The 27406-nt window shown below is 43.2% G+C and overlaps 1 protein-coding gene across 2 annotated transcripts in view; it reads left to right on the forward strand.

The window, feature by feature from the left end:
- dph1 (diphthamide biosynthesis 1) overlaps positions 1-27406 on the forward strand; it is an 808652-nt gene that overhangs the window by 595977 nt on the left and 185269 nt on the right. The gene's annotated exons all lie outside the window — the stretch shown is intronic.

The raw sequence follows: 27406 nt of genomic DNA on the forward strand, positions 1-27406 counted from the left end.
CCATGGTAGGGGAGTCTAGGACAAGAGGGCATGACCAGGATTAAAGGATGTCCATTTAGAACAGAGGGAAGTAAATCTGTGGAATTTGTTGCCACAAGAGGCCTTGGAGGCCAAGTCATTGGGTGCATTTAAGGCAAGGATAGATAAGTTCTTGATTAGCCAGGGCATCAAAGGGTTTGGAGAGAAGGCAGGGGAGTGTTGATGACTGGAAGAATTGGATCAGCCCATGATTGAATGGCAGAGCAGATCTGATGGGACGAATGGCCTACTTCTGCTCCTATATCTTATGGTCTTATGTCATGTAATTTGCTCTTTTTGATGGCCGCAGTGCAGTGCAATACTGTACACAAAATTACTATAGTAATGTGCAAAGGTCAAGGGCACCTTATCTATATATAATGGTGCCTAAGACTTTTGCACAGTATGTCACCATGTACTAGCTTGAGATTCATTTTCCTGCATGTATTTGTAGGAAACTAAAAGAAATCAATTAGGATCTTTCTATACATAACAAAGACTGACGAATATCCAATATGCAAAAGAGGATAAATGGTGTCAATAATTAAAAAAAAATATTGAGAATATGAGCTGCAGAGTCCTTCAAAGTGAGTCTATAGGTTGTAGAGATCATTCTGTGTTTGTCCACATTGGTTCAGAAGCCTGATGGTTGTAGGATAATAACTGTTCCTGAACCTGACGCTCCTCCCCTTCCCCTCTCCCCCACCCATTCTTCTCTCTCAGACTCCTTTCAGGAAAAAAAATAGATGAGTAAATCAGATGAATTGTTTTTGAACAAACAAAAGCTGAATTGTGCTTTGCTGAGGTGCACACGAATAAAGGTGGTGATTCCTCTTTCGTAGAGTAATTACATCTGTTAATCCTGTAGTAGGTCAGATCTGACTTTGACATTCAATCGATCCAAGATAAAAACAGCTTTCAGTGCAAACCGTTCACAAAATCCATTACTTCTCCTTCTTTCCCTGGCAGAATGAATTGGTGTCTGGGCAAATGATGACTTTAAAGATATTAACTGGATTAGATCCTGCACTTGATATATCACACTATGTAAATCCCATGATAATGACACCTTCACCATATCGTCAAGTGATAAATAGAAACCATGGTAATCTTGATAAATGAGATGCAAAGTACAGTCAAAAAATAATAAACTGAACCCATGCATCTGACTACACTGAGAGCAATTGTAGGATTAATGGGTCTCTGGTGACAATCTGGTTACTTTGCCTTTCTCTCTAGTGCTTTGATTTTAACTTCCCTTGTGATTTTTATTGTAACTCCTATCTTTGGACTGCCTGACTGCCATTGTTAAAGCCTACAGCATCACAATAGCATAGCAGTTAGCGCGACACTATTACAGCTTGGGGCGTTCCGGAGTTCAGAGTTCATTGTCTGTAAAGAGTTTGTACGTTCTCCCCGTGACTGCGTGGGTCGTCTCCGGATGCTCCAGCTTCCTGCCACAAGCGAAAGACGTACCAGTTAGATGGTTAATTGGTCGCCTGGGTGAAATCCGGCCTTCAGGAGAACCACAACCTTGTCGTGGTTTGCAGGCTTGCGTGCCTCCGTGATGTATACAAACTTCTGAGCGTTATAGATAGGGTAAATGCAGGCAGGCTTTTTCCACTGAGGTTGGGTGGGACTACAACCCGAGGTCATGGGTTAAGGGTGAAAGGTGAGAAGTTTAAGGGGAACATGAGGGGAAGCTTCTTCACTCAGAGGGTTGTGAGAGTGTGGAATGAGCTGCCAGCACAAATGGTCTATGCAAGCTCAATTTCAATGTTTAAAGGAAGTTTGGATAGGTACATTGATAGCAGGGATATGGTGGGCTGTGGTCCCAATGCAGGTCATTTGGAATAGGCAGTTTAAGTGGGTTTGGCATGGGCTAGATGGACTGAAGGGCCTGTATCTGTGCTGTACTTTACTATGACTCTATGATCCAGAGAACTATGCTGGCTAGAGTCAGGGCTTTATGCTTTGGCTCTTGGTAGGGTCACCCATGTCAAAGGTTAGAGGCCTCCAGGTTTGGGGGTTCAGCACAGGGTGAACAACACTGACTGGGAAAGCAATACAAAAATAGCAACGAAGGCTCCTTCTACATCTGAGTGTGACGGTATTCCTGAGTCCTCTCTCAGAACTGGAATGTCTGACGTAGTGAAAACCAAGAGGAAGCTACTGACATGACGTCTAGATGTCACTCTAGCTCCTCCAGCTGCACTTTTCAGTAACCCGTCTTTCACAACCTTCAGATGGTTGAGAATTGCGCAGGCTTACCACAGAGTGAAGGGAAATACCTTTGTACTGTCCTGAGGATGTTCAAAGTTCAAAGAAAATTTATTATCAAAGTATATATATGTCACCATATAGACTCTATATGGTCATAAGAGACAGAGCAGTACCTTATAGAAACAGGCCTTTCAGCCCACTTAGCCCATGCTGAACCATTAATCTGCCTAGTCTGATCAGCCTGCACCCAGACCATAGCCCTCCATACTCCTATCCATGTACCTATCTAAATTTCTCTTAAATGTTCAAAATTGAATCCGCATCCACTACTTATGCTGGCAGCTTGTTCCACACTCTCACCACCCTCTGAGTGAAGAAATTCCCCCTCAAGTTCTCCTTAAATATTCTGCAGTGTTCGCTCAGTGGAAGAACAAGCTGGACCAGGACGGTTCAGGGACCAGCTATATTACATATGTTTTTCTCTTTGTAACTGTACACTTTTCTGAAATCATAACCTTATGTGCTGTGTGCAGTGTGCTACACGCTGTTGGTAATGTGTCTTGCACCTTAACCCCGGAGGAATACTGTTCCATTTGGTTATATTTATCTATGGTTGTATGATCATTAAACATGAAATCTGAAAACAAATATTAAAAAATAAATAAGTAGATAAAAGATACTGAGAATAACAAATTGTAGTAGAGTTCTTGAAAGTGAGTCCATAAGTTATGGAATCAGCTCAGAGTTGAGGTGAGTGAAGTTACCCACATTGGTACAGGACCATAGAAGATAAAAAAAATTTCACTCTATCCAGCAAACATTTATTCGTGAACCCAGCTGCTGTTTGGTGTAGGGTCTGCAGACTGTGATTTGGAGCTGTGACCCTGATGTTTATCCTTGCAACAGTTATAGAGCTGGTTGTTGCCTGAGTGGACAGAAATGAGCAAAGCCCACTGTAAAAGTGGCTACCTGTCGAATACTCTCAATGAGTATAATTTTCCAATTTGTAAATCAAGCTTGCTTTTAACCTGAAATGCTCTTGTCAAGACTAATCTCCCAATCACTGTGGCTCTCTCAGAGAAGGAAACCATGGTAACCAGAATATTCTTACAACAGCAAGTTTTTACGTAGAATGACCTATAACGTAGAACAGATTAATGATAATTGGGTATTGAGTGATACTGCCACGTGGAGTGGCAGGATTTCTGGTTATCTATGTTGTGAGGTATTTTTATACTTACTGCTTCCTGCTTCTTCAAGTGTGACGCTGATCTCTGTGATGTCCCAGTGATCTCTGTTGGAAACCATGTCTATATGTGGACATCATAAGAGCAGAATTAGGCCTTTTGGCCCATCAAGTCTGCTCTGCCATTCCATCGTGGTTCCAAGGTTATGTTCTGGTACACTGCACCCTTACGAAACATAGAAAGCCTACTGCACAATACAGGCCCTTCAGCCCACCAAGTTGTACCAAACATGTCCCTACCTTAGCTTAGGTGGCAGTGGGGAAGAAACTGTTCCTAAAATGTTGAATGTGTGTCTTCATGCTCCTGTATCTCCTCCTTGATGATAGCAATAAGAAGCCCTCGTCATGGCTGCTGTACAAAGTTCTACCAATGACCAAGAGTAATAGTGCCATTGTTCTAAATGGTGCTGACTGGAACGGAACAGTGCAGCACAGGAAAAGGTCATTTAGCCCATCATGGGTGAGCTGAACACAATGCCAAGTTAAATGAATCCCTTCAGCTGACACATGTTCTATACCCCTCCATCCTCTGCATGCTCATGCACGTATCTAACACTACCATACAGTCAGTACCAATTAATTAAGTACACTTGTAAACATGCTCATTAATGCAAATATCTAATCAGCCAATCACGTGGCAGCGACTCAGTTGTTGTTCAAACCAAACATCAGAATGGGGAAGAAATGTGATCTAAGTGACTTTGACCGTGGAATGAATGTTGGTGCCAGACAGGGTGGTTTGAGTAGCTCAGAAACTGCTGATCTCCTGGGATTTTCATGCACGGCAGTCTAGAGTCTGTAGAGAATGGTGTGAAAAACAAAAAGGATCCAGTGAGCGGCAGCTCTCTTGAGTGAAAGCACCTCGTTAGTGAGAGGTCAGAGGAGAATAGCCAGACTGGTTCAAGCTGACAGGAAGGCAACAGTAACTCAAATAACCACACATTACACAACAGTGGTGTGCAGAAGAGCATCTCTGAACACACAACAGATCAAACCTTGAAGTCGATGGGCTACAGCAGCAGGAGACCACAGACATACACGTAGTGGCCACTTTAGTGTTTCCGCTTCCAGTTGTCCCGGATTGTTCCCTGAACACTCCCAGCAGTTAGCTGGCTCAGGTTTTCAGCGCACCATCGAAAATGGTGCACCATCAGGGCCTGACATCTTGTGAGTTTTCACACTCTTGGAAGACGTTCTGACGACAGAGTCACCAGATGCTGCAGGGATTCACACAGGTGTAGTTTTACTCTCCCTTTCAAAGTGTGCATAAAGGGCGCTGAGCTCAGCTGGGAGTGAAGCATCACAGCCATTCATGATGTTAGATAAGAAGTAATGGCCTGCAAACCCTGCCACGGCTGACATGCACCCAATCCCATCTCTAACCTCAATCGGAATTGTTTTTTCACTTTTTGAATAGCCTACTGTAGGTCATACCTGGACTTCTTGTGTAGTTCTGGATCACTGGTCTTGAATGCCACAGACCTAGCCCTCCTGGATGAACCTCCAGGTTGATCTACAGCTTTAGATTTGGGTAAGACCGAGAGGTTCTCAAAGGCACAGGTCTTGTTGAAGTCAGTGACAACTGTGGCAAACTCATTCTAACCCTAACTCATACAGCTTTGGAATATGGAAGGAAACCAGAGCACTCAGAGGGAACTCTCTCAGTCATAGGGGAAACGTACAGTACAAACTCCTTAGAGACGGGCCCAGAATGGAACACTGATTGGTGATTTCTGGTGCTATAGAGCACTGTGCCACTGTGCTATCCCTCTCCACTACCCCGCCATCCACACAGGGAGGCTGACGCCATGGAATAGGTTTATTTAAGTGGAGGCTGGACAATCGTAGTTCAAGGGAGAAGGCAAAGGGGAGGTAGTGGGGGTGGGGGTTTATTGGCAGCGTCCATTATTAAGGACATCCAGCACCCAGGTCATGTCCTTTTCTCACTACTACCATCAGGTAGGAGGTACAGAAGCCTTAAGGCACACACTCAGCGATTCAGGAACAGCTTCTTCCCTTCTGCCATCCGATTCCTTAATGGACATTGAACCCTTGGACACTACCTCACTTTTTTTAATATACAATATTTCTGTTTCAGCACGTTTTTTAAAATCTGTTCAATATACATATACTGTAATTTATTTATTTATTGCTATTACTATTTTTATTACAAACGTTTGTATTTTTTTCTCTGCTAGATTATGTATTGCATTGAACTGCTGCTGCTAAGTTACCAAATTTCACTTCACATGCCGGTGATAATAAACCTGATTCTGATAGAACTGGAAAAGGGATTCCGTGGGATCATGAACTGGTCAGAATGAACAATCTTTACATTCTCTGCGATTTAGGGTTTAAACATACACCCTTTTATTCTCGAAATAAAGAAAGACTAGATTGTCACAGTTACATTAAACCGTACAGAAAAGTGCATTATTTCCATCAAATCAAATCAGCGAGGATGGTGTTGGGCAGCCTGCAAGTGTTGCCATGGTTCTAGCGCCAATATATGATGCCCATTACCAACTAACCCTAACCTTAACTGGTGTGTCTTTGGAATGTGGGAGGAAACCGGAGCTTTCGGAGGAAATCAATGTGGTTGAGAGGCTTCTCTCAGTTCTGAAGAAAGACGCGTGGTGTTCCAGCAGTGAGTTTCTTGAATCTGTGGAACTGTGAGGAGTGGGGAAACCAGAAAGGCAGTGATTTTCCACACAGCCCAGAATTCACGGTAATTATGAATTGCTGATCGTGCGGACAGAATTAATTTGCAATTCTCTTATTCCATTTCTAATCCAGGATTAGAATCTGACAGCATGTTATGTTCATTTGTCTTTAAGTACTTTATGCAAATTCTGCACACGTTGTCACCTCATGTAAAAAATAATTTGCTCCAATACAGTGTCACCTGCAGAGGGGCATTTAATATGGGAAGGAAATTGAAATCTTTACTTTTGTTAACGCCTTTAACCTGCTGTTTGAAACCACAGTACAAAAAATTGTTAATAATAAACAGCCTCTCCTCACAGTAGCTCATGTTGCAGGGGAGATTTATTGCAACATCTACTTAGCATTTACAGAGCAGCTTTAATGTAAAAATGAAGTCCCATGGCATTTTGCAGAGACACAGGCGGGAATGGAGAGCAAGATAATGTTCAGAACATTAGTCAGGGGAGCAGACCTGGGTCAGAGAAGGTTAGGATGATCCTGGTGTCTCCAAGTTCAAAGGCTCTGCCCCAGGATCTGCCTGAGAGTTATCAGAGAAATTGTCGGGTTCTTTTCAGTCCCTTCTCAATTTTCTTTCTCTTTTAGGTCAAAAAGGTAGTAATACCTTAAAAGACAATTTAAGGTGGACAGAGATAATTTGATTAGTTGAAGAACGTTCAACTAATGAGACTGTTCATGTCTCATTTGAGTGCAAAAGGACGGCTGTAAGATCGGGCTTTAATTCCCGCCACTGTCTGTAAGGAGCTTGTGCATTCTTCCCTTAACTGTGTGGGTTTCCTCCTGGTGCTCTGGTTTCATCCCACATCCCAGAGGGAGATCGGTTAGGGTTATTAAGTCATGGGCATGTTGCTTTGGTACTGCAAACATGGCAACATTTGCAGGCCACCCCCAGAACAACATCAGACTGTACTGGTCATTGATGCAAGCAATGCATTTCACTGTCTGTACATCTGAAAATAAAGCTAATCTTTGAAAAAAGATCTTTAGAAGGTGGTGGGCCACACGGGTTTGATAGTTCTGTTTACCGGTGAGGAGGGTTGATGGATTTGGAGTGTAACGTCCTGGAGTGCATGCAGCCTTAGGCTGGAGCTGTGCCTTAAGCAGGAAATGGGGAGGAAGGAGGTCTTCCAATGAGCATCTGGTAAAGGTAGCTGACAGAACAGCCATTCGTAATGTGGCTCAAGAGAGAAGGGGTCCAGGAGATGTTTAGAGTTCCAATAAGGAGATTCCAGGGCCTTAGACTGAAGGTAGTTACAGGGAAAAGAAGCGTGAAGGTGGATTAGGATTTTTAAGTGCCTTACTTCAGAACATAGTTAGGAATTGAAGAAATAAATTCACAAGGGATTCTGCAGATGCTGGAAATCTTGAGGAAAGTACACAACACGTTGGAGCTACTCAACGAGTCAGGCAACATCAATGACAGAGAATAAAGAACTGACATTCCACGCTGAGACCTTCATCAGGATCTTCATGAGACCTGAAGAAGGGTCTCGGCCTGAAATACTGACTCCATAGAAGCCCCCTGACCTGTGGTGTTCCTCCAGCATTTTGTGTATGTTACTAAGGAAATAAAGTGCTTGCATTAATACCAGCATGGTTTTGTTGGGCCAAGTGGCCAGTTCTGCAAGCACTTTGTAGTATTTCCCCTTTCACAATGTCAGGTTTTAGAGGCTGATTGGATTCAGCACCCATTGCAGGTGTAGTTTAAACAGAGCTCAAATAATGACTAAATAATGCTCTACTGATATTGAAGAATTAATATTGGCCAGATCACTCACAGTCTGAAGGTACAAAGGCGAGCCTCAGTTTTATGCCTCATCTGAGAGGTAGTACCTCTGACACTGGAGCATTCTCTCCGTGCTTCAGCGGAGTAGCTGCCTTTGTGGGCTGAAGTTCTGGAGTGGATTTCCCAACTGAAAGGGATATAACTGGGCTCAGTTCTGCTCTTCTTACACCAATCACTTCTGAGCCTGGGTAATTCCTTTGCTGTGATGTTTACACAATGCTATTGAAATCAGGAGCCACCTTTGTTCAGTATCTCTGCTAATGTGGTATGAGTATTGGAATTGGTTTATTATTGTCACGTGTATCAAGATGCCGTGAATAGCTTGTCTTGTGTACTGGTCAAACAGATCAGTTCATTACACAGTGCATTGAGGTAAAACAATCACAATACAGAATAAAGTGCAGCAGCTACAGAGAAGGTGCAGGTAAACAATAAGGTGCAAGATCATAATGAGGTAGGTTGTGAGGTTAAGAGTTTGATAAAGCGAGATAGACGCTGTTCATAAGACCAATCGGCCTATCGTATATGCCTGTTTATTTGATCATGGCTGATTCATTATCCCTCCCAACTCCATTCTCCTGCATTCTGCCCATACCCCTTGGTGCTCTTACTAATCAAGAACCTATTAAGCTCCACTTTAAATATACTCAATGACTTGGCCTCTGTAGACATCTATAGCATCAAATCCCACAGATTTACTACCATCTGGCTGAAGAAATTTCTCCTCACCTCTTTTCTAAAGGGATGTCATTGTATTCTAAAGACCACAAGACCCTAAGATATAGGAGTAGAAGTAGGCCATTCAGCCCATCAAGTCTGCTCTACCATTTACTTATGGGTTGATCCAATTCGTCTAGCCATCCCCACTCCACTGCTGTCACCCCATTCCCTTTATGCCCTGGCTAATCAAGAACCTGTCTATCTCTGCTTTAAATGCACCCACTGACTTGGCCTCCACAGCTGCTCGTGGCCTCAAATTCTACAGATTTACCACCCTCTGACTAAAGTAATTTCTCCACATCTCAGTTCTAAAAGGACATCCTTTATTCCTGAAGTTGTGCCCTCTTGTCCTAGAATCCCCTACCATGGGATACTTTGCCATATCTAATCTGTTCAGGCCTTTTAATATTTGGAATGTTTCTATGAGATTCCCCCCTCATTCTCCTGAACTCCAGGGAATTCAGTCCAAGAGCTGCCAGATGTTCCTCATATGGTAACTCTGGGCCGAGACACTCACACTATTGGAAACATCCTCTCCATATCCGCTCTGTCTGGACTTTCCAATGTTCGATACGTCCGTGAGCCTGATGGTACGTGCTTTCAGGCTTTGAATCTTCTGCCCAATTGGGGGGGGGGGGGTGGAAAGAGGATGTTGGCACACATATTTTGCACAGATGTGACTTGCACTGTAGTTGTGACAATGCACGTTAGTGACTGGCGCCGCAGTCATCCTCATGGGAGCTGCTTTAAGTCAGGGCTAGCAGTGCAAAGCATTTACTTCAGTGGAAGACTGTGTCATCCTTTCTTGATGAAGCGTTTAACATTGCTGTGTGAACAGGGTTCAGCCGTAATGGCATCCATCCCAATGAATCCAGACACAATAAATTGTGCAGCAGGTCATCCAGAAAGATCCTGTTTGAGAAATAGAGCAAAAAAGCAAACCCAAGTTCCATTAATCAGAAAAATGTTGGCCCAAAACAGCTTCAACTCAATATCAGTCAGGAGCTAGTCCCATAATTTTGACAGAGCAAATCAGTGAAAATAGAGTGTGGTTTGTTGAGCACAGGTTTACACTATGAGCAAGTGGCCAGATGAAGTATTTCCAGTGCCATGTTATATCAAGCATTCAGCTCTCTTTCCTGTTCATGGGTAATTCACATGATTTCACGTTACCTTCTGGCAGAAAGGAACATTTTGGCCCATTGAGACTCTGCCAGTTCACAGAGCTATCTCAATCCCCCCCCCCCCTTCTGAATTTACCTATAAACTCTTCCCAGCAACTTCCCGTTCCACCCTCTTGCCAATTAATCTCTATTCGTCGTGCAAGTCCTACCCTGGTTTGTCCTCCCAGAGTGCAACACCTCTCACGTATGCATTAAATTCCAGCATGTAAATACAGTGTTGATTATTTAAGGTCATTATGTGCATTAAGTGAATACAGATGTTGTACTTGTAGTCGCTGGTCTTTACCTTTACCTCAAGCTGCATATTCTAATCCATTCCATTAATATGCTTTGGTTTAAATCCCCACCTTCTCTTTGCTCCTGATGGTCTGCAGCTTTCTTCAACACTAACCCATCTTGCTACCCGTGTTCCTGCCTCTAAAGCATCCCCAATCTTCTTATCTCTGTAGTGGCAGCCATGTCTTATGGAGCCAAGCTGTGTGCTCTGGAATTTCCTCTCCCATCCTCTCTTTCCCTGTTAAAACTGCTTCCATTTCTATTAAGTATTGCATGACATATAACCTATGGGATGTTTCTGTTAGGCCTTGACATTATTTTTGGTGAGCCACCAGCTCCGTCACTCCCCAAGCAGCAGTAGCGTGGATCCTCAAGTTGGCTTATGATCAGTAAACTCCCTTGGAGGGTCTTTCCACAGTAAAGAACAACACCCATCCTCAGAAAGGCTTCGTCAGCCAGCTAAGTAGGACTTCTACCCTCTGTCATGGCTTTTGCAAAGACTTTGACTTGTCTTTGCAGGTCTCTACATGGCAAACTCTGAAAAATATTCAAAATCTATTAAAAATTAATCATGCTATTAAAAATTAAAATATTATTAAAAATTTAAAAAACTAAAGCCAAGAAACTGGATTTGAGATTAAGCATCTGTGCATGTTTTTCTGCGCTTTATTGTTGGGTAAAGAGTTGACCACGAGCTTTGCAGAGTTTCTTCGTGTTTATTGTAGAAATTTCACCTGTCCAGTCCCCAGGACCCCACCGTATCTTGTCATATTACACACGTGTGATGGCATCATCAATGTGAATGACACATGATCCGGAGTTGGAGCAGCAGTTTGTCACCTGCACTCTGTTCACTCACAGTCGGTGAAACTGAGAAACAGATATGAATGAAAGCTACTTTCAGACTGATTAAAGGTTAGCTTTAAAGCTTATCTTTATTTGTCACATGCTCATCAAAAAGTACAGTGAAGTGCAGTCCATGAAGAAGATAAGGGGTATAGATAGCTCCAGTGTCTTTTTCCCAGTGTGGAAATGGCTAATATAAGAGGACTGTAGCGGTGTGCTACACACAGTGCTGCAATAACCACATGGAGTCGGTGAGCTGCAGTTGCAGAAAGAGGTTTATTCAAACTTCGCGGCCTTGCTTTAAAGCCTTCCTGATCCTGCCCTCCCCGGGCGGGAAGGCTGTAGGGGGCGCATATTCACAGTCCCGTCCCGTGCGCGGGCTTTTCCCCTTGCTGGTGAAGCAGGCTTGGCGCCCTTTTTGCGACAGGTCTCAATGCCGGCATGCGCTGCTTTGTGAGCTGGTTCGAGTGCGCTGGGAAGTGGGTCGCCACAGGACATCATTTTAAGGTCATTGGAGGAAAGTATTGGGGGGGGATGTCAGAGATAATTATTTTCAAAAGTTTTAAATATTTACTTATTTATTTACACAGAGAGTGGTGGGTACATGGAACACCTTGTCAGGGGTGGCAGTAGAGACAGATATATCAGGGGCATTTAAGACTCAGATAGGCACATGGATGATAGAAAAATGGAAGGCTATGTAGGAGGGAGGGGTTAGATTGATCTTAGAGTGAACATTTAGAGAAAAAGGTCAGCATAACATTGTGGGCCAAAGGGCCTGTACTGTGCTGTGAGGTTCTATGTTCTATATTTAATAACTAATGAAAGTGTATTGCCTATTAGGGACCAGTGGGTGAGATTTCTAATGACTTTGTAACAGTTTTCTCATCAGAGGGGGCTAATGCCATTGTAATTAAGGAAGGCGACTGTGAAATTATTTGATGGGATAAAAGGTAATAAAAGAGGAAATGTTCAAGATTCAAGATTGTTTAATGTCATTATCAGCACAAAAGTATAAAGGAGAATGAAATAGTTGTTCTTCCAGATCTGATATACCACAAAAAAACACAAGATAAAGAACACAATAAATATAAATGCAGAGGATACCTTATATACTTATGTAGATTCATTGTAAGTCCATAAAGTGTCGATAGGCACAGGTGCCTCTGTACATAAGGTGATTCTGACAGGAAATGATAAATTATTGGTAGTTGGGGGTGTGGAGTGGTGGGTTAGTGGGCAGAGGTGTTGATCAGCCTTACTGTTTTACTGTTTGTGGAAAGTAACAGTTTTTCAGTCTGGTGGTCCTGGTGTAGATGCCACATAGACTCCTCCCTGATGAGATTGGGGCAAGCAGTTCATGAGCAGAGTGAGTGGGATCCTTCATGATGTTATTGGCCCTGTACCGACACCCCACTGTATATATGCCCTGATAGCAGGTAAGGTAGTGCTATAGACCCTTCCTGTCCACTGCAGTGCAGCTTCCGTACCATGCGGTGACCCAGCACGTTAGGATACTCTCTGCTGTACATCTGTAGAATGACGCAAGTATTGATGTGCACTGTGCAATTGTCAGTGAGTTTATCATCTTTACAAACCAAGCTGTCAGAGAAAGCAAGGAAGACAATTGCAGCGGCTCTATCTACAGCTCTCCAGTGTCCCTGGGTACAGGGTGGTAGTGGGAGACTGGAGCACTTGTTTTAAAAGGAAGCAAGGTTTAAACCAAGTAAATACAAGCCTGCTACTTGAACTTCAATGGTGAAAAATTTATTGGAACCAATATAAGAGACAGGAGAAGAGTTCATTTGGAAAGTTAGAGATTAATTGAGGACAGTCTGATTAGCCTGATTGAACAGAAGGTTGATAAGGGCAGCACATTTGACACAGTCTGTATCGATTTTAGCCAAGCTTTTAATAAGTGCCACAGAGCGGACTGGTTAAGGAAGTTAAGGTGATACAGGAGATTCTGCAGATGCTGGAAATCTTGACCAACATACTCAAAATGCTGGAGGAACTCAGCAAGTCAGGCAGTATCTAAGGAGGAAAATGAACAGTCGACATTTCGGGTCGTGACCCTTTATCAGTTAAAGTTCAAAACAAATGTATTATCAAAATACAACCCTGAGATTCATTTTCTGGCTGGCATACCCAATAAATCTATAATAGAATAATAACCATAATAGAGACAATGAAAGACCGCACCATCTTGGACATTCAACCAGTGTGCAACAAATAACAAAATGTGCAAATACAAAAATAAATAAATAATATCAACGATAAATAAGCAATGAATATTGAGAACATGAGATGAAAAGTCCTTGAAAGTGGATCCATAGGTTGTGGGTGCATTTCAATGATGACGCAAATGAAGCGGGTTGAAGTTATCAGAAGTCTGATGGTTGAAGGATAATAACTGTTCCTGAACCAGGTAGTGTGGGTCATGTGCCTCCTTCCTGATAACAACAGTGAAAAGAGAGCATGACTCAGTGGTGAGAGTCCCTGATGATGGATGCTGCTTTCCTGAAACAATGCTCCATGTAGATGTGCTGACGGTATGGAGGCTTTTCACATTATGGACTGGGCCAGATCCACAACTTTTTGCAGTATTTTCCATTCAAGGGCCTTGGTGTTTCCATACCAGGCTGTGATGCAGCCAGTCAATATACTTCCCAACACACATCTGTAGAAGTTTTAGATGTCATGCTTTCTTCATAATTGAACTTACACGTTGGGCCCAGAAAAGGTCCTCTGAAATGAAAACCCCGAGGAATTAAAAATTGCTGACCCTTTCCACCTCTAATGCTTCGATGAGATCTGGCTGGTGGACTTTTTGATTCCTCCTCCTGAAGTCAATAAATAGCTCCTTGCTGACATTAAGAAGTTATTGTTACCAATACCAATCAGTTAGCTTTTCAATTTCCCACCTTCATGCTGATTTGCCATCGCCTTTGATTCGGCCAGTGACAGCGGTGTCATAACGCACCTGAACTTTGATCATGGAAGACAGAACATTACAGTGCAGATTGCGTGTTCGGAGAGAATGGCAAATAGGATGCAAAATTACCTCAGCAGTAAGATGTAAAGGGTAGTAGTTAGTGGATGTTTCTGAGACTGCAATCCATTCCAAGTGGGGTTTATGGAATTCATTTCCAGTCCCTTGGCTTATGCAATATACATTCATGACTTTGATGTAAATGTAAGAAGCATGGTTAAAAAAGGATTCCAGGGCAGTTGTCAGTGAGGTGGAACACTTTAAACCCAGGGAAATATAAATTGGATGGTGAGTTGAGCAAAGCAAATAGTATTTAATGTACAAACACGAGGAAATCTGCAGATTCTGGAAATTCAAACAACAACACACACAAAATGCTGGTGGAACACAGCAGGCCAGGCAGCATCTATAGGGAGAAGTGTTGTCGACGTTTTGGGCCGAGACCCTTCGTCAGGACTAGCCGAAAGGAAAGATAGTAAGAGATGTGAAAGTAGTGGGGGGAGGGAGAAATGTGAAATGATAGAAGAAGACCGGAGGGGGTGGGATGAAGCTAAGAGCTGGAAAGGTGATTGGTAAAAGGGATACAGAGCTGGAGAAGGGAGAGGATCATGGGACAGAGGCCTCAGGAGAATGAAAGGGGGGGGGGCACCAGAGGGAGATGGAGAACAGGCAAACAACAAAATATGTCAGGGATGGGGTAAGAAGGGGAGGAGGGGCATTAATGGAAGTTAGAGAAGTCAATGTTCATGCCATCAGGTTGGAGGCTACCCAGCCGGTATATAAGGTGTTGTTCCTCCAACCTGAGTTTGGATTCATTTTGACAGTAGAGGAGGCCATGGATTGACATATCAGAATGGGAATGGGACGTGGAATTAAAATGTGTGGCCACTGGGACATCCTGCTTTTTCTGGCAGACTGAGTGTAGATGTTCAGCGAAACGGTCTCCCAGTCTGCGTCAGGTCTCACCAATATATAAAAGGCCATACCGGGAGCACTGGACGCAGTATACCACACCAGCCGACTCACAGGTGAAGTGTCGCCTCACCTGGAAGGACTGTCTGGGGCCCTGAATGGTGGTGAGGGAGGAAGTGTAAGGGCAGGTGTAGCACTTGTTCCGTTTACAAGGATAAGTGCCAGGAGGGAGATCGGTGGGAAGGGGTGGGGGGACACGAGTGGACAAGGGAGTCACGTAGGGAGCGATCCCTGCGAAAAGCAGAAAGGGGGGCAGGGAAAAATGTGTTTGGTAGTGGGATCCCGTTGGAGGTGGTGGAAGTTACGGAGAATTATACGTTGGACCTGGAGGCTGGTGGGGTGGTAGGTGAGGACAAGGGGAACCCTATCCCGAGTGGGGTGGCGGGTGGATGGGGTGAGGGCAGATGTGCGGGAAATGGGAGAGATGCGTTTGAGAGCAGAGTTGATGGTGGACGAAGGGAAGCCCCTTTGTTTAAAAAAGGAAGACATCTCCTTCATCCTGGAATGAAAAGCCTCATCCTGAGAGCAGATGTGGCGGAGACGGAGGAATTGTGAGAAGGGGATAGCCTTTTTGCAAGAGACAGGGTGGGAAGAGGAATAGTATTTAATGTAGCAGTGTTTGATGGCTCAGGGCTGGCACTCGCTGAAGCTTTGAAGAATAAGGAGAGGATCTCTTTGAAACCTATGAGATAGTGAAAAGCTTAGATAGAGTGGAGAGGGTGTTTCCTATCTTGAGGCAGTCCTAGGTCCTGAGGGCACAGCTTCAGAATGCAGGGACATCCCTTTCTAACAGATGTGGATGAGTTTCTGTAGCCTGATTTTGGTGAATCTGTGGAGGCCAAGTCATTGGCTATTTTTAATGCAAAGGTTGGTAGGTTCTTGATTAGTAAGGGTGTAAGGGTGTCAAAGGTTGTAGGGAGAAGGCAGGAGAATGGGGTTGAGGGGGATAATAAATTACCCATGATCAAATTGAGGAGTGGACTCAATGGGCCAAATAGCCTGATTCTGCTGCTGTGTATTATGTGTATATGTTACTAATGGAGATGTAAAGAATAATGAAGGAATCTTCAAAGTTGTATGGTATGGAGGAGCTAAGGGACCTCGGAGGGGATATTCACAGGTCCTTGGAACAGGACAGATCAGTAAGTCAACTTAAAAGGCCTACTAATGCTTTCCTCAGTTTTATGAAAGAGATGTGTTGTGCAAATTATCCAATAAATCAAAAGGGTAGGATGAAATACATTATCATCATCTTAGTATAGTGTATTCCTGTGTACGAAGTATACGGTGTACCAAAAAAAATAGATCTGTATATCAAAAGCAGCCAATGGCATTAAAACAAAAGTTCCCTATCAAATATTTATGCACAGAGGCCCCTTTATTAGTTACCTCCTGCAGCTAATTAAGTAGCCACTGAGTGAATGTTCATGGTCTTCTGCTGCTGTAGCCCGTCCACTTCAGGGTTCGACATGTCATGTGTTCAGAGATGCTCTTCTGAATACCATTATTGTAAAGCATGGTTGAGTTACTGTCACCTTCCTGTCAGCTTGAACCAATCTGGCCATTCTCCTCTGACCTCTCTCATTAACCAGGTGCTTTCACCCACAGAATTTACACTCACTGGATGTTTTCTAATTTTTCCGCACCATTTTCTGTAAACTCTAGAGACTGTTCTGTGTGAAAATCCCAGGAGATCAGCAGTTTCTGAGATACTCAAACCTCCCCATCTGGCACCAACAATCATTCAATGGTCAAAGTCACTCATATCACTTTCTTCTCCATTCTGATGTTTGATCTGAACAACAACTGAACCGCTTGACCATGAGTGCATACTTTTATGCTTTCAGTTGTTGCTACATGATTGGCTGATTAGATATGTGCGTTAAAGAGCAGGTGTATGTTGCACCTCATAAAAAAGTATCCACTGAATGAATATATGAAAGACTAGCTGTATTAGGTGAAGCTTAAAATGCACTAAGTTATGGGTGAACTGACTTCTCACTGATTGTAAAAACATAGATACAACTAAGGTTCTCCCCCTTGGTGGGCAGTGCAACCCCAAATAAATATAAATATATTCAATACTTAAAAAGAGCAATCAGTTTTGAAACCACAAATCACAGTCACATAAACAACTGTGGTTCTGTTACTGTACAACAGGGAGCCACTTTACGCAAATGGAATCTCTTCGAAGTGATTCTCCACCGAAAGCATCTGACTTGCCACTTAATAACAAGAATCAGAAAATAATCAAGTCTAATATCTCTATAAATTCTGTCCTGTTGGAAACTTTACATTTGGTTTTATTTTGATGCAGCTGAAAACTTGCAAAAAAAAATTAAGATAAACACAAAAGGTTCTTCAGATGTTGGAAATCCAGAACAACACAACACACACAAAATGCAGGAGGAAATCAGCAGGTCAGGCAGCATCTGTAGAGAGGAATAAAGGGTCGATCTTTTGGGCCAAGACTCTTCATCAGTTAGGATGGGGCCTGGGGATGACTTTATTCTAACTTAGGTCCGTAAATAACACGGACCAACCAGGAAGGTTATGCTCAAACTAAATAGAGTCATTGGGCCACTGCTTGTATACTGCATACAGTTCAAATCACCAAGTTATTTTTTGTAACTTCAAAATATTAAACTAATTCAAAGGAAGAAATAGGAGTCTGAAATGCCAATCTAACTTTAAGCAAGGCATGCATGTATCACATGGTAGCGTGATAACGTAAGCAATTCTCCTGTTTATACATGTAACACGTAATGAATTATTTATACGGACAAGAATACTTAATCAAGCTATATAGACAAGACTACTCCAATATTACTGAAATATTAAATGCACACCACACCACATTACTAGAAAACTGTGATCGCAGTGGAGAGGCTGCAGAGGGGAGTTCCAAAGATTTTATCAGGACTGGAAAATTGTATCAATGAGGAAGGGTGTGAAAATTTATAGACTTAGATGAGCAAATATGAAAGATCTATTTCTGTCAGGAATGGAGTCAAAAAACACAGGAATGGATTGTAAATAATTGATAGCTAGATTAGAGGGGAAATGAGGATATTTTCTTTCCATTGAGCAACTGGAGCTCATTGCCTGAAAGGATGGAAAAGGCAGAAATCCTCATCACAATTGAACAGTACTTGGATGTGCAGCCAAACTACTGTGACCGCCAGGGCCATGGAGCGTGTGCTGAAAGCTGTGATTAAGCTGCCAGCACAGAAATGATGGACCAAGTGGACTCCTAGGTCATAAATCTTCTCTTGATTCTAAGCTTGAATTCTGACTTCCTCTGCAATCTAGGTCAAGTCATCAATGTAACCTAAATCTTGGCACCTTGGAACAGAACAGTGTGATTAAAAAGTGGGGCAAAGTAAATAATCTCAGTGCAGTAAAACCAAAAGGCGGAGGAAAAGTGGAGTCAACGATAAACTGGGGAGATAGAGAAAGGAAACCAAAAGGACAAGGTGAGAAATCAATTGTGGGGGAAGTTTTGGCTGAACTGGGAATGTTCTTTTATAATCTAATCCTATTTGTTGTTTGTTCTGGCTTGTAAAAGATGCTGGAAAGGCCGTGTATATTGTACAGCTTTTATAACCCTGTCTTACAGGATTTTAACCCAACAATGATAAAAGGTTTATAGATTTGCCTTTCTACTGTATCTTTCACAGCTTCAGAATGTTCTGAGGAGCTTTTGAAACATCAAGGTTTTTGACGTTTTGTATTTCTATAATATAAGGAAAAAATGTACAGACTTCCTGTAAAGGCTACCTTTGTAATGCTTTCCCTATCACACTTCACTACCAGTAGGTCTATTTCCACAAAGCAGGAACCTTTCTGTCCTTAGATTCATGTGAACCCCCCCCCCCCCTTTCTTTTGGGTGTCTCTGGAAACCTGGCTTATTATCTCCTTGTTAACAGCCGCTGGATCCTGTGGTGATAAACCCACCTTTCTCCGGCTTCGTACATCTAGGGCGGGGGTCGGCAACCCGCGGCTCCGGAGCCACATGTGGCTCTTTTACGTCTGTGCTGCGGCTCCCTGTTGCTTTGGGAAATAATTGGTTGTGGCGACCCTTTCCTGGCACATCCGAACCGACTCACAATTAGATAGCCTACGGGGGTTTGCGAGCACAGAGCTTTGGAGCCTCTGCGCCATGGGGGGCAGGTTGAGGGAGGCTTAAAAGTGAGGCTGAAGATTTCGAATAAAGTTTTATCCTTCGACTGCAGTTACCGACTCCGTGTCGTAATTTTAGCGTTGCGTGTAGCACACCGCTACATGGTCAGTATTTAATTAAAATGTATTTTATGTTAGTTTGTTAGTTTTTGAAATGTAATTCTAAATTTGAAGATTATGGTGATCTTGTACAATCTAAATAAGACGTTGTGCCGACCCATTTCCTGACACATCCGAACCGGCTCACAATTAGCCAGCGTTCAGGCTAAGGGAGATAGCCTACGGGGGTTTGTGAGTACGTGTCTTTTGCAGCATCCGCGCCCATGGGGGGCGGGTTGAGGGAGGCTTAAAAGCAAGGCTGTTTAGTTCGAATAAAGCTATCTTTGACTGCAGTTTACTGACTGCGTGTAGCACACCGCTACAACGTGTTTTTATCGCTGGCTGTCCAGAGGGGAGGTGCTGAAACCGTTTGTCGCGTGTCTGGAAGAAGTGAAAACTTTCCTGGGCAGCAAAGGGCTCAACTTTCCTGAGCTGGAACAGCCAGAGTGGCTGGAAAAGCTACACTTCATGGAAGACATGACAGCGCACCTGAACACGCTGAACACAGCTCTTCAACGGGGTAAGGACGTACAGCCCTGCACATGTTGGAGGATGTTTTGGCATTCGAGCGCAAGTTGACGTTGCTTGCCAGAGATTTACAGAAAGGCACATTGTCTCACTTCCCCAATTTGAGAGAGTTCAAACAAGGTCACGACATGATAAATTCGGAGTATTTACATTCTGCAATCATCGCAATGCAAACATCGTTTGGGAAACGCTTCTGTGAGTTCAGAGAGGAAAAAACACATTATCCTTCCCGGTCACTCCCCTAAGCATCGATCCATCCCTACTGAACACGACTGCATTGTCAGGTGAGAGTCAACCTGACCAAGTATGATAAATATTTTAATTGCCTATTATTTTACGTATATTCATATGTTTTCATTGTTCAGTGAAATAGTCCTTTTATTTTTCAGGTTGACAGCTGGCTGACGTTATTTTTGGTTTGCTGCTGGCGGCAAATTTAAGTTTGGCGTTTTTCATAAATACAAGAAGGACTCAAATAGACGTTGAGTATTTTACTTAAAAGTAACCTTCAACCCAACGTCTTTTTTTCGGAGTTCAAAATGTTTTTGTTGCATGCAGAAATGTAATTTCGTTTTCTCTGCAGGAGTTCATCAATTTCATAAATGCAACACATTATAGTTTGTTTATACATAGCATAAAGGCAAAACAAAACGTTATATGCAGTGTTATTTCATTTTAAATGTCAAACGGGTTTTGCGGCTCCCAGTGTTTTCTTTTCTGTGGGAAACTGGTCCAAGTGGCTCTTTCAGTGGTAAAGGTTGCTGACCCCTGGTCTAGGGTGTATACATAGAAACATAGAAATTAGGTGCAGGAGTGGGCCATTCGGCCCTTCGAGCCTGCACTGCCATTCAGTATGATTATGGCTGATTATCCAACTCAGAACCCTGTACCTGCTTTCTCTCCATAACCCCTGATCCCTTTAGCCACAAGGGCCACATCTAGCTTCCTCTTAAATATAGCCAATGAACCGACCTCAACTGTTTCCTGTGGCAGAGAATTCCACAGATTGACCACTCTCTGGTGAAGAAGTTTTTCCTCATCTCGGTCCTAAAAGGCTCCCCCTTTATCCTTAAACTGTGACCCCTCGTTCTGGACTTCCCCATCATCGGAAACAATCTTCCTGCATCTAGCCTGTCCAATCCCTTTAGAATTTTATACGTTTCAATATGATCCCCCCTCATTCTTCTAAGTTCCAGTGAGTATAAGCCTAGTCGATCCAGTCTTTCTTCATATGAAAGTCCTGCCATTCCAGGAATCAATCTGGTGAATCATCTTTGTACTCCCTCTCAGCAAGAATTCCTCAGATTAGGGGTCTAAAACTGCACACAATACTCTAGGTGCGGTCTCACCAAGGCCTTGTACAACTGCAGTAGAACCTCCCTGCTCCTGTACTCAAATCCTTTTGCTATGAATGCCAACACACCATTCGCCTTTTTCACCACCTGCTGTACCTGCATGTCCACCTTCAATGACTGGTGTACAATGACACCCAGGTCTCGTTGCACCTCCCCTTTTCCTAATCAGCCACCATTCAGATAATAATCTGTTTTCCTGTTCTTGCAACCAAAGTGGATAACCTCACATTTATCCACATTAAATTGCATCTGCCATGAATTTGCCCACTCACCTAACCTATACAAGTCACCCTGCATCCTCTTAGCACCCTCCTCACAACTAACACCACCGCCCAGCTTCATGTCATCCACAAACTTGGAGATGCTGCATTTAATTCTCTCGTCTAAGTCATTAATATATATTGTAAACAACTGGGGTCCCAGCACTGAGCCTTGCGGTACCTCACTAGTCACTGCCTGCCATTCTGAAAAGGTCCCGTTTACTCCCACTCTTTGCTTCCTATCTGCCAACCAATTCTCTATCCACATAAATACCGTGCCCCCAATACCGTGTGCTTTAAGTTTGCACACTAATCTCCTGTGTGGGACCTTGTCAATAGCCTTTTGAAAATCTAAATATACCACATCCACTGGCTCTCCCCTATCCACTATACTAGTTACATCTTCAAAAAATTCTATAAGATTCGTCAGACATGATTTTCCTTTCACAAATCCATGCTGACTTTGTCCGATGATTTCACCTCTTTCCAAATGTGCTGTTATCACATCTTTGATAACCGACTCTAGCATTTTCCCCACACCGATGTCAGACTAACCGGTCTATAATTCCCCAGTTTCTCTCTCCCTCTTTTTTTAAAAAGTGGGGTTACATTAGCCACCCTCCAATCCTCAGGAACTAATCCAGAATCTAAGGAGTTTTGAAAAACTATCACTAATGCATCCATTATTTCTTGGGCTACTTCCTTAAGCACTCTGGGATGCAGACCATCTGGCCCTGGGGATTTATCTGCCTTTAATCCCTTCAATTTAACTAACACCACTTCCCTACTAACATGTATTTTTCACAGTTCCTCCATCTCACTAGACCCTTGATCCCTTACTATTTCCGGAAGATTATTTATGTCCTCCTTAGTGAAGACAGAACCAAAGTAGTTATTCAATTGGTCTGCCATGTCTTTGTTCTCTATGATCAATTCACTTGTTTCTGACTGTAAGGGACCTACATTTGTCTTGACCAATCTTTTTCTTTTCACATATCTATAAAAGCTTTTACAGTTAGTTTTTATGTTCCCTGCCAGCTTTTTCTCATAATCTTTTTTCCCTTTTCTAATTAAGCCCTTTGTCCTCCTCTGCTGGTCTCTGAATTTCTCCCAGTCCTCAGGTGTGCTGCTTTTTTTTGCTAATTTGTATGTTTCTTCTTTGGACTTGATACTATCCCTAATTTCCCTTGTCAGCCACGGGTGCACTACCTTCCCTGGTTTATTCTTTTGCCAAACTGGGATGAACAATTGTTGTAGTTCATCCACGCAATCTTTAAATGCTTGCCATTGCATATCCACCGTCAACCCTTGAAGAATCAACTTACAACTGTGGTCCCACCAAATCCGTGAAGCTAGGATGTCTCGCTCACCCAAACCCAGTTTGTGTGAATGCTGTGTGATTTACCACCCCCAGCAAAAAATAACAGATTTTACACTGCACATAATTTATAAAGAAATATATTTAAGAACGTTAATTTAAACAAACAATTACTAAATGACAGAAAGGAAAAACAAAATGGGCCCATTAGTCTTAAACAGTCAAATGTGTACTTAAGTTGGAGTTTGTCTTGAACTTGTCTGTCACTGAGGTGCTGGACCATCTGTCCGCATGAAAGCACACGCCACCTTCCGAACATCGCTGGCAACCATCTGGAACAAACGGGTCTCCCACGGGAGTATTGGTTCTTCCTTCTTGAAGCCAGTCAGCTGCACAAAGCACCTTGTGCAACAGGACGGCATCCTCAGCCATCTTTTCCCCCTGTCTTCTCCCAGCTCCCACCAACAAGGAACAAAGACCCAACGTTCTCCAGAACCTTCTCCCAATTCCACTATCCCGACTGGCTGGCAGCACATTCCTAAATTGAACAGCAAGCCTCTTATCTTAGCTCAAACCCAAACAGGCTGAAAGCAGAACAGACTGCTCTTACAAAACTGCTGAAATGAATTATCTACAGCATAGCAGAAAAACTCTTAACCAGGGTATTACACTTGTGATATGCACTAAGTGGCCATTACCTAATAAAATGGTTTTCTGCTGCTGTAGCCCATCCACTTCAAGGTTTGACCTGTTGTGTATTCAGAGATGCTCTTCTGCGCACCACTGTTGTAACACTTGGTTATTTGTGTTGCTGTCACCTTCCTGTCAGCGTGAAGAAGTCTGGCCATTTTCCTCTGACCTCTCCCATTAACATGGTGCTCTGCCTCAGAACTAATGCTCACTGGATGTTTGTTTTTGTTTCTCTCTCCATTTTCTGTAAACCCTAGAGATTATTGTCCATGAAAATCACAGGAGGTCATCAGAGCCCACCTGGCACCAACAGTCACTTAGGTCATAATCCTTCCCCATTCTGATATTTGGTCTGTACAACAACTGAACCTCTTGACTATGTCTGTATACTTTTATGCATTGAGTTGCTGCCACATGATTGGCTGATTGGCAAGCAGGTGGATAGGTGTACCTAATAAAATAGCCACTGAGTGTAAGTCAGTGCAGGTGAGATCTCACTACCCCTATGGGTGCAGGGTCCCATCAGGACAATAGATTTCTGTTTCTGAAAGACGTTTATGAAGAAGATGAGTCATTACTCTGTTTTACTCTGTTTTATTAACTGAATTTAAATGCCCCCGAAACTAATGAAATTTCAGGATTCAAGATTGTTTATTCTTAAGTACATGAATGTAAAAGGTAACGGAATGTTGGTTACTTAGGATTCCATGCAGCATAAAGGACACAATTTTAAAAAAGAAAACAGAAGCACAATAAATTAACTCTTTATTAGGTACACCTGCACACTTGCTTGTTAATGCAAATATCTAATCAGCCAATCCTGTGGCAGCGACTCAGTGCACGAAAGTATGCAGACATGGTCAAGAGGTTCAGTTGTTGTTCAGACCAAACATCAGAATGGGGAAGAAATGTGATCCAAGTGACTTTGATCCTGGAATAATTGACGGTGCCAAACAGGGTGGTGTGAGTATCTTAAAAACTGCTGATCTCCAGGGATTTTCATGCACAACAAGCTCTAGAGTGTACAGAAATGGAGAGAAAAACAAAAGAGCAAATCCAGGGAGTGTTAGTGCTGTGGGCAAAAACACCTTGTTAATGAGAAAGGTCAGAGGAGAATGACGAAACTGGTTCAAGCTGACAGGAAGGTGACAGCAACTCAAATAACCACGTGTTACAACAGTGGTGTGCAGAAGAGCATCTCTGAATACACAACATGTTGAACCTTGAAGTGGAATAAATACTCAGTGGCCACTTTATTAGGTACAGGAGGTATCTAATAAAGTGGCCTCTGAGTGTAAATATAAAGGCCATCCCAGAAAACACATTGTACAAGACTGATTGAATGTACATAAAGTGACAGTAGATCGTGTGTGTGTAGTGGTGCTGGAGGCTAGTGGTGTGGCGTAATGGGTAGAGGTGTTGATCAGTCTAATGGCTCGGGGAAAGAAACTGTTCCTGGAATCTGGTGGTCTCGGTGTGAATGTTGCATAGTCTCTTCCCAGATGGGAGTGAGACAAATAGTTCGTAACCAGAATGGGTGGGATCCTTTATTAAATTGTTGGTCCTTTCTGTATATGTGTCCTGGAACCCGTTTGGCTACTCTCCCCTGACCTCTCTCATTAACAAGCCACTTTCTGCCACAGAACTGCAGATCACTGAATGATTTTTTTTTTCACACCATTCTCTGTGAACTCTAGAGACTGTTATGTGTGAAAATCCCAGGAGATCAGCATTTTCTGAGATACTCAAACCACCCTGTCTGGCACCAGCAATCAGTTCAACCTTTTAACCCTATCAAACTAATGCTTCCCTCCCATAAAGCCCCCAATTTTTCTTTCATTCATGTGCCTCTCTGAGAGTCTCTTAAATGTCCGTAATACACCACTATTCTCCATGTAGAAAAATCTACCTCTGGCATCCCTCCTATACCTTTCCTATAGCAAAGTGACCAAAACTAGATGCAATTCTCTGAGTGCTCCATTACCTTTGTAAGTTGTACCCTTCTGAGTCTGTCAGCAATCCTCCTGCTTTTCTGCCAAGCTCACTCTCTTTTTTTCTCTCTCTCTCTCCCTCTCTCTTCCTCTCCCTCTCTCCTTCTCCATCACCTTCATCTCCCCTCCTCGCCCTCTTGCCTTCTATCCTCTCCCTCTTTATTGCCTTCATCTCTCTGTCCCTTTCCTGCCCTCTCTCTTTCTGTTCGTCCTCTCCTCCCATCTCTCTTTCTCTTCCTCCTTTCTCTCTTTCCCTCTCTCTCCCTCGCTCTCCCTGTTGCCTTCATCTCTCCCTCGCCCCCTCTCTCTCCCTCTCCCTCTCTATCACCTTCTGTACCTCTATTTCTCTATTGCCTTCATCTCTCCCTCCTTCCTCTCTGTCCCCTCTCTCTTTCCCTCCCTCCTCTCTCTCTCTCTCACTACAAATTCAGTGACCATTAAATGATGTCACAATTCACGTTTGTATTGCGTGGGTCAAGGGATAAGCTAAAAGGTGACAAGGGTAGGGATGTGGCTCCCAAGGTGTGGTTCAGTGACTGAATTATCTAGGTTATTTTGGTAAATTATACAACTCAAAGAGCAATTACATTTTTATACTTAAAAAAATTAGTTTTCCCTCTAAAAAGTCATTAGAGTGGAGTTAATTAGGAAAAAGGAGCATCAGCTCTTCATCATTTTCCTGGGGTTTTAATGACTCCCGTCAGTGTTAATATTTTATTGTAATGGAACTTTGTAAATTGTTCTTTGTTTCCATCATATGGGGAGAGAGTTAAGTGTACAGAGCAGCACATTCAGACGTATATAGGGCATCGTATATCTTACGGATATAGGACTCCTTGCAGTGGAGGAACGGGGTGATAATAGCAGTCATTGAAATGAGACAAGGCTGGACATCTGTGAGATAAATATTAAAGTACTACACGGCATGAGGTCTGCATGAGTGCGTGCATCCAGGATGATAGAGGCAAACGCAAGAGATTCTGCAGATTCTGCACTCTGCAATCCAGAGCTCACACACAAAATGCTAGTCAGGCAGCATCTAAAGAGGGGAATCATCTTTACCATTTTGTGGCGAGTTGTCTGATGCATGGTCTTTCCCTGACCACATTTCTTGGCAAATTCTTCTGCCAGAAGTAGCTTACCATTGCTTTCTTCTGGGCAGTGTTTTTACAAGACCGGCAAGCCCAGCCATTATCAATACTCCTCAGAGATTGCCTGGCAACAGTAGTCGCATAACCAGGACTTGTGATCTGCACCAGCTGCTCATACAACCGTCCACCGCCACCTCCCATGGCTCCACATGACCCTGATCGGGGGTGGGGGGGTGCTACTCCTTGCCCAAGGATGACCTGCAGGCTATCAGAGGGAAGGAGCACCTTACACCTCCTATGGTAGAGACGTATCTGTGCACCACCACCCAAAAGGAGGGGAATAAAGCTGATGTTTCAGGCCAAGAGCCTAGCTGGTAGGAGTAAGACAGCTTGTACTCCTACCCCATTCTGGATTCTGCCCGCCCTTTCTTTGCAGTCCTGTTGGTAGATCTCGGCCTGAAGTGTATTCTGAGGCTGTGCCCTCCAGTCTTGGACTCTTCCACTAGAGGAAACGTCCTCCCCACCTCTGTGACTCGGCCTGGATTCACCTAGATCAGGGGTCAGCAACCTTTACCACTGAAAGAGCCATTTGGACCCGTTTCCCACAGAAAAGAAAACACTGGGAGCCGCAAAACCCGTTTGACATTTAAAATGAAATAACACTGCATACAACGTTTTGTTTTGCCTTTATGCTATGTATAAACAAACTATAATGTGTTGCATTTATGAAATTGATGAACTCCTGCAGAGAAAACGAAATTACATTTCTGCATGCAACAAAAACATTTTGAACTCCGAAAAAAAGACGTTGGGTTGAAGGTTACTTTTAAGTAAAATACTCAACGGCTATTTGAGTCCTTCTTTTATTTATGAAAAACGCCAAACTTAAATTTGCCGCCAGCAG

Source organism: Hypanus sabinus, chromosome 6 (genome assembly GCF_030144855.1).
Source record: "Hypanus sabinus isolate sHypSab1 chromosome 6, sHypSab1.hap1, whole genome shotgun sequence".
Classification (NCBI taxonomy): Eukaryota; Metazoa; Chordata; class Chondrichthyes; order Myliobatiformes; family Dasyatidae; genus Hypanus; species Hypanus sabinus.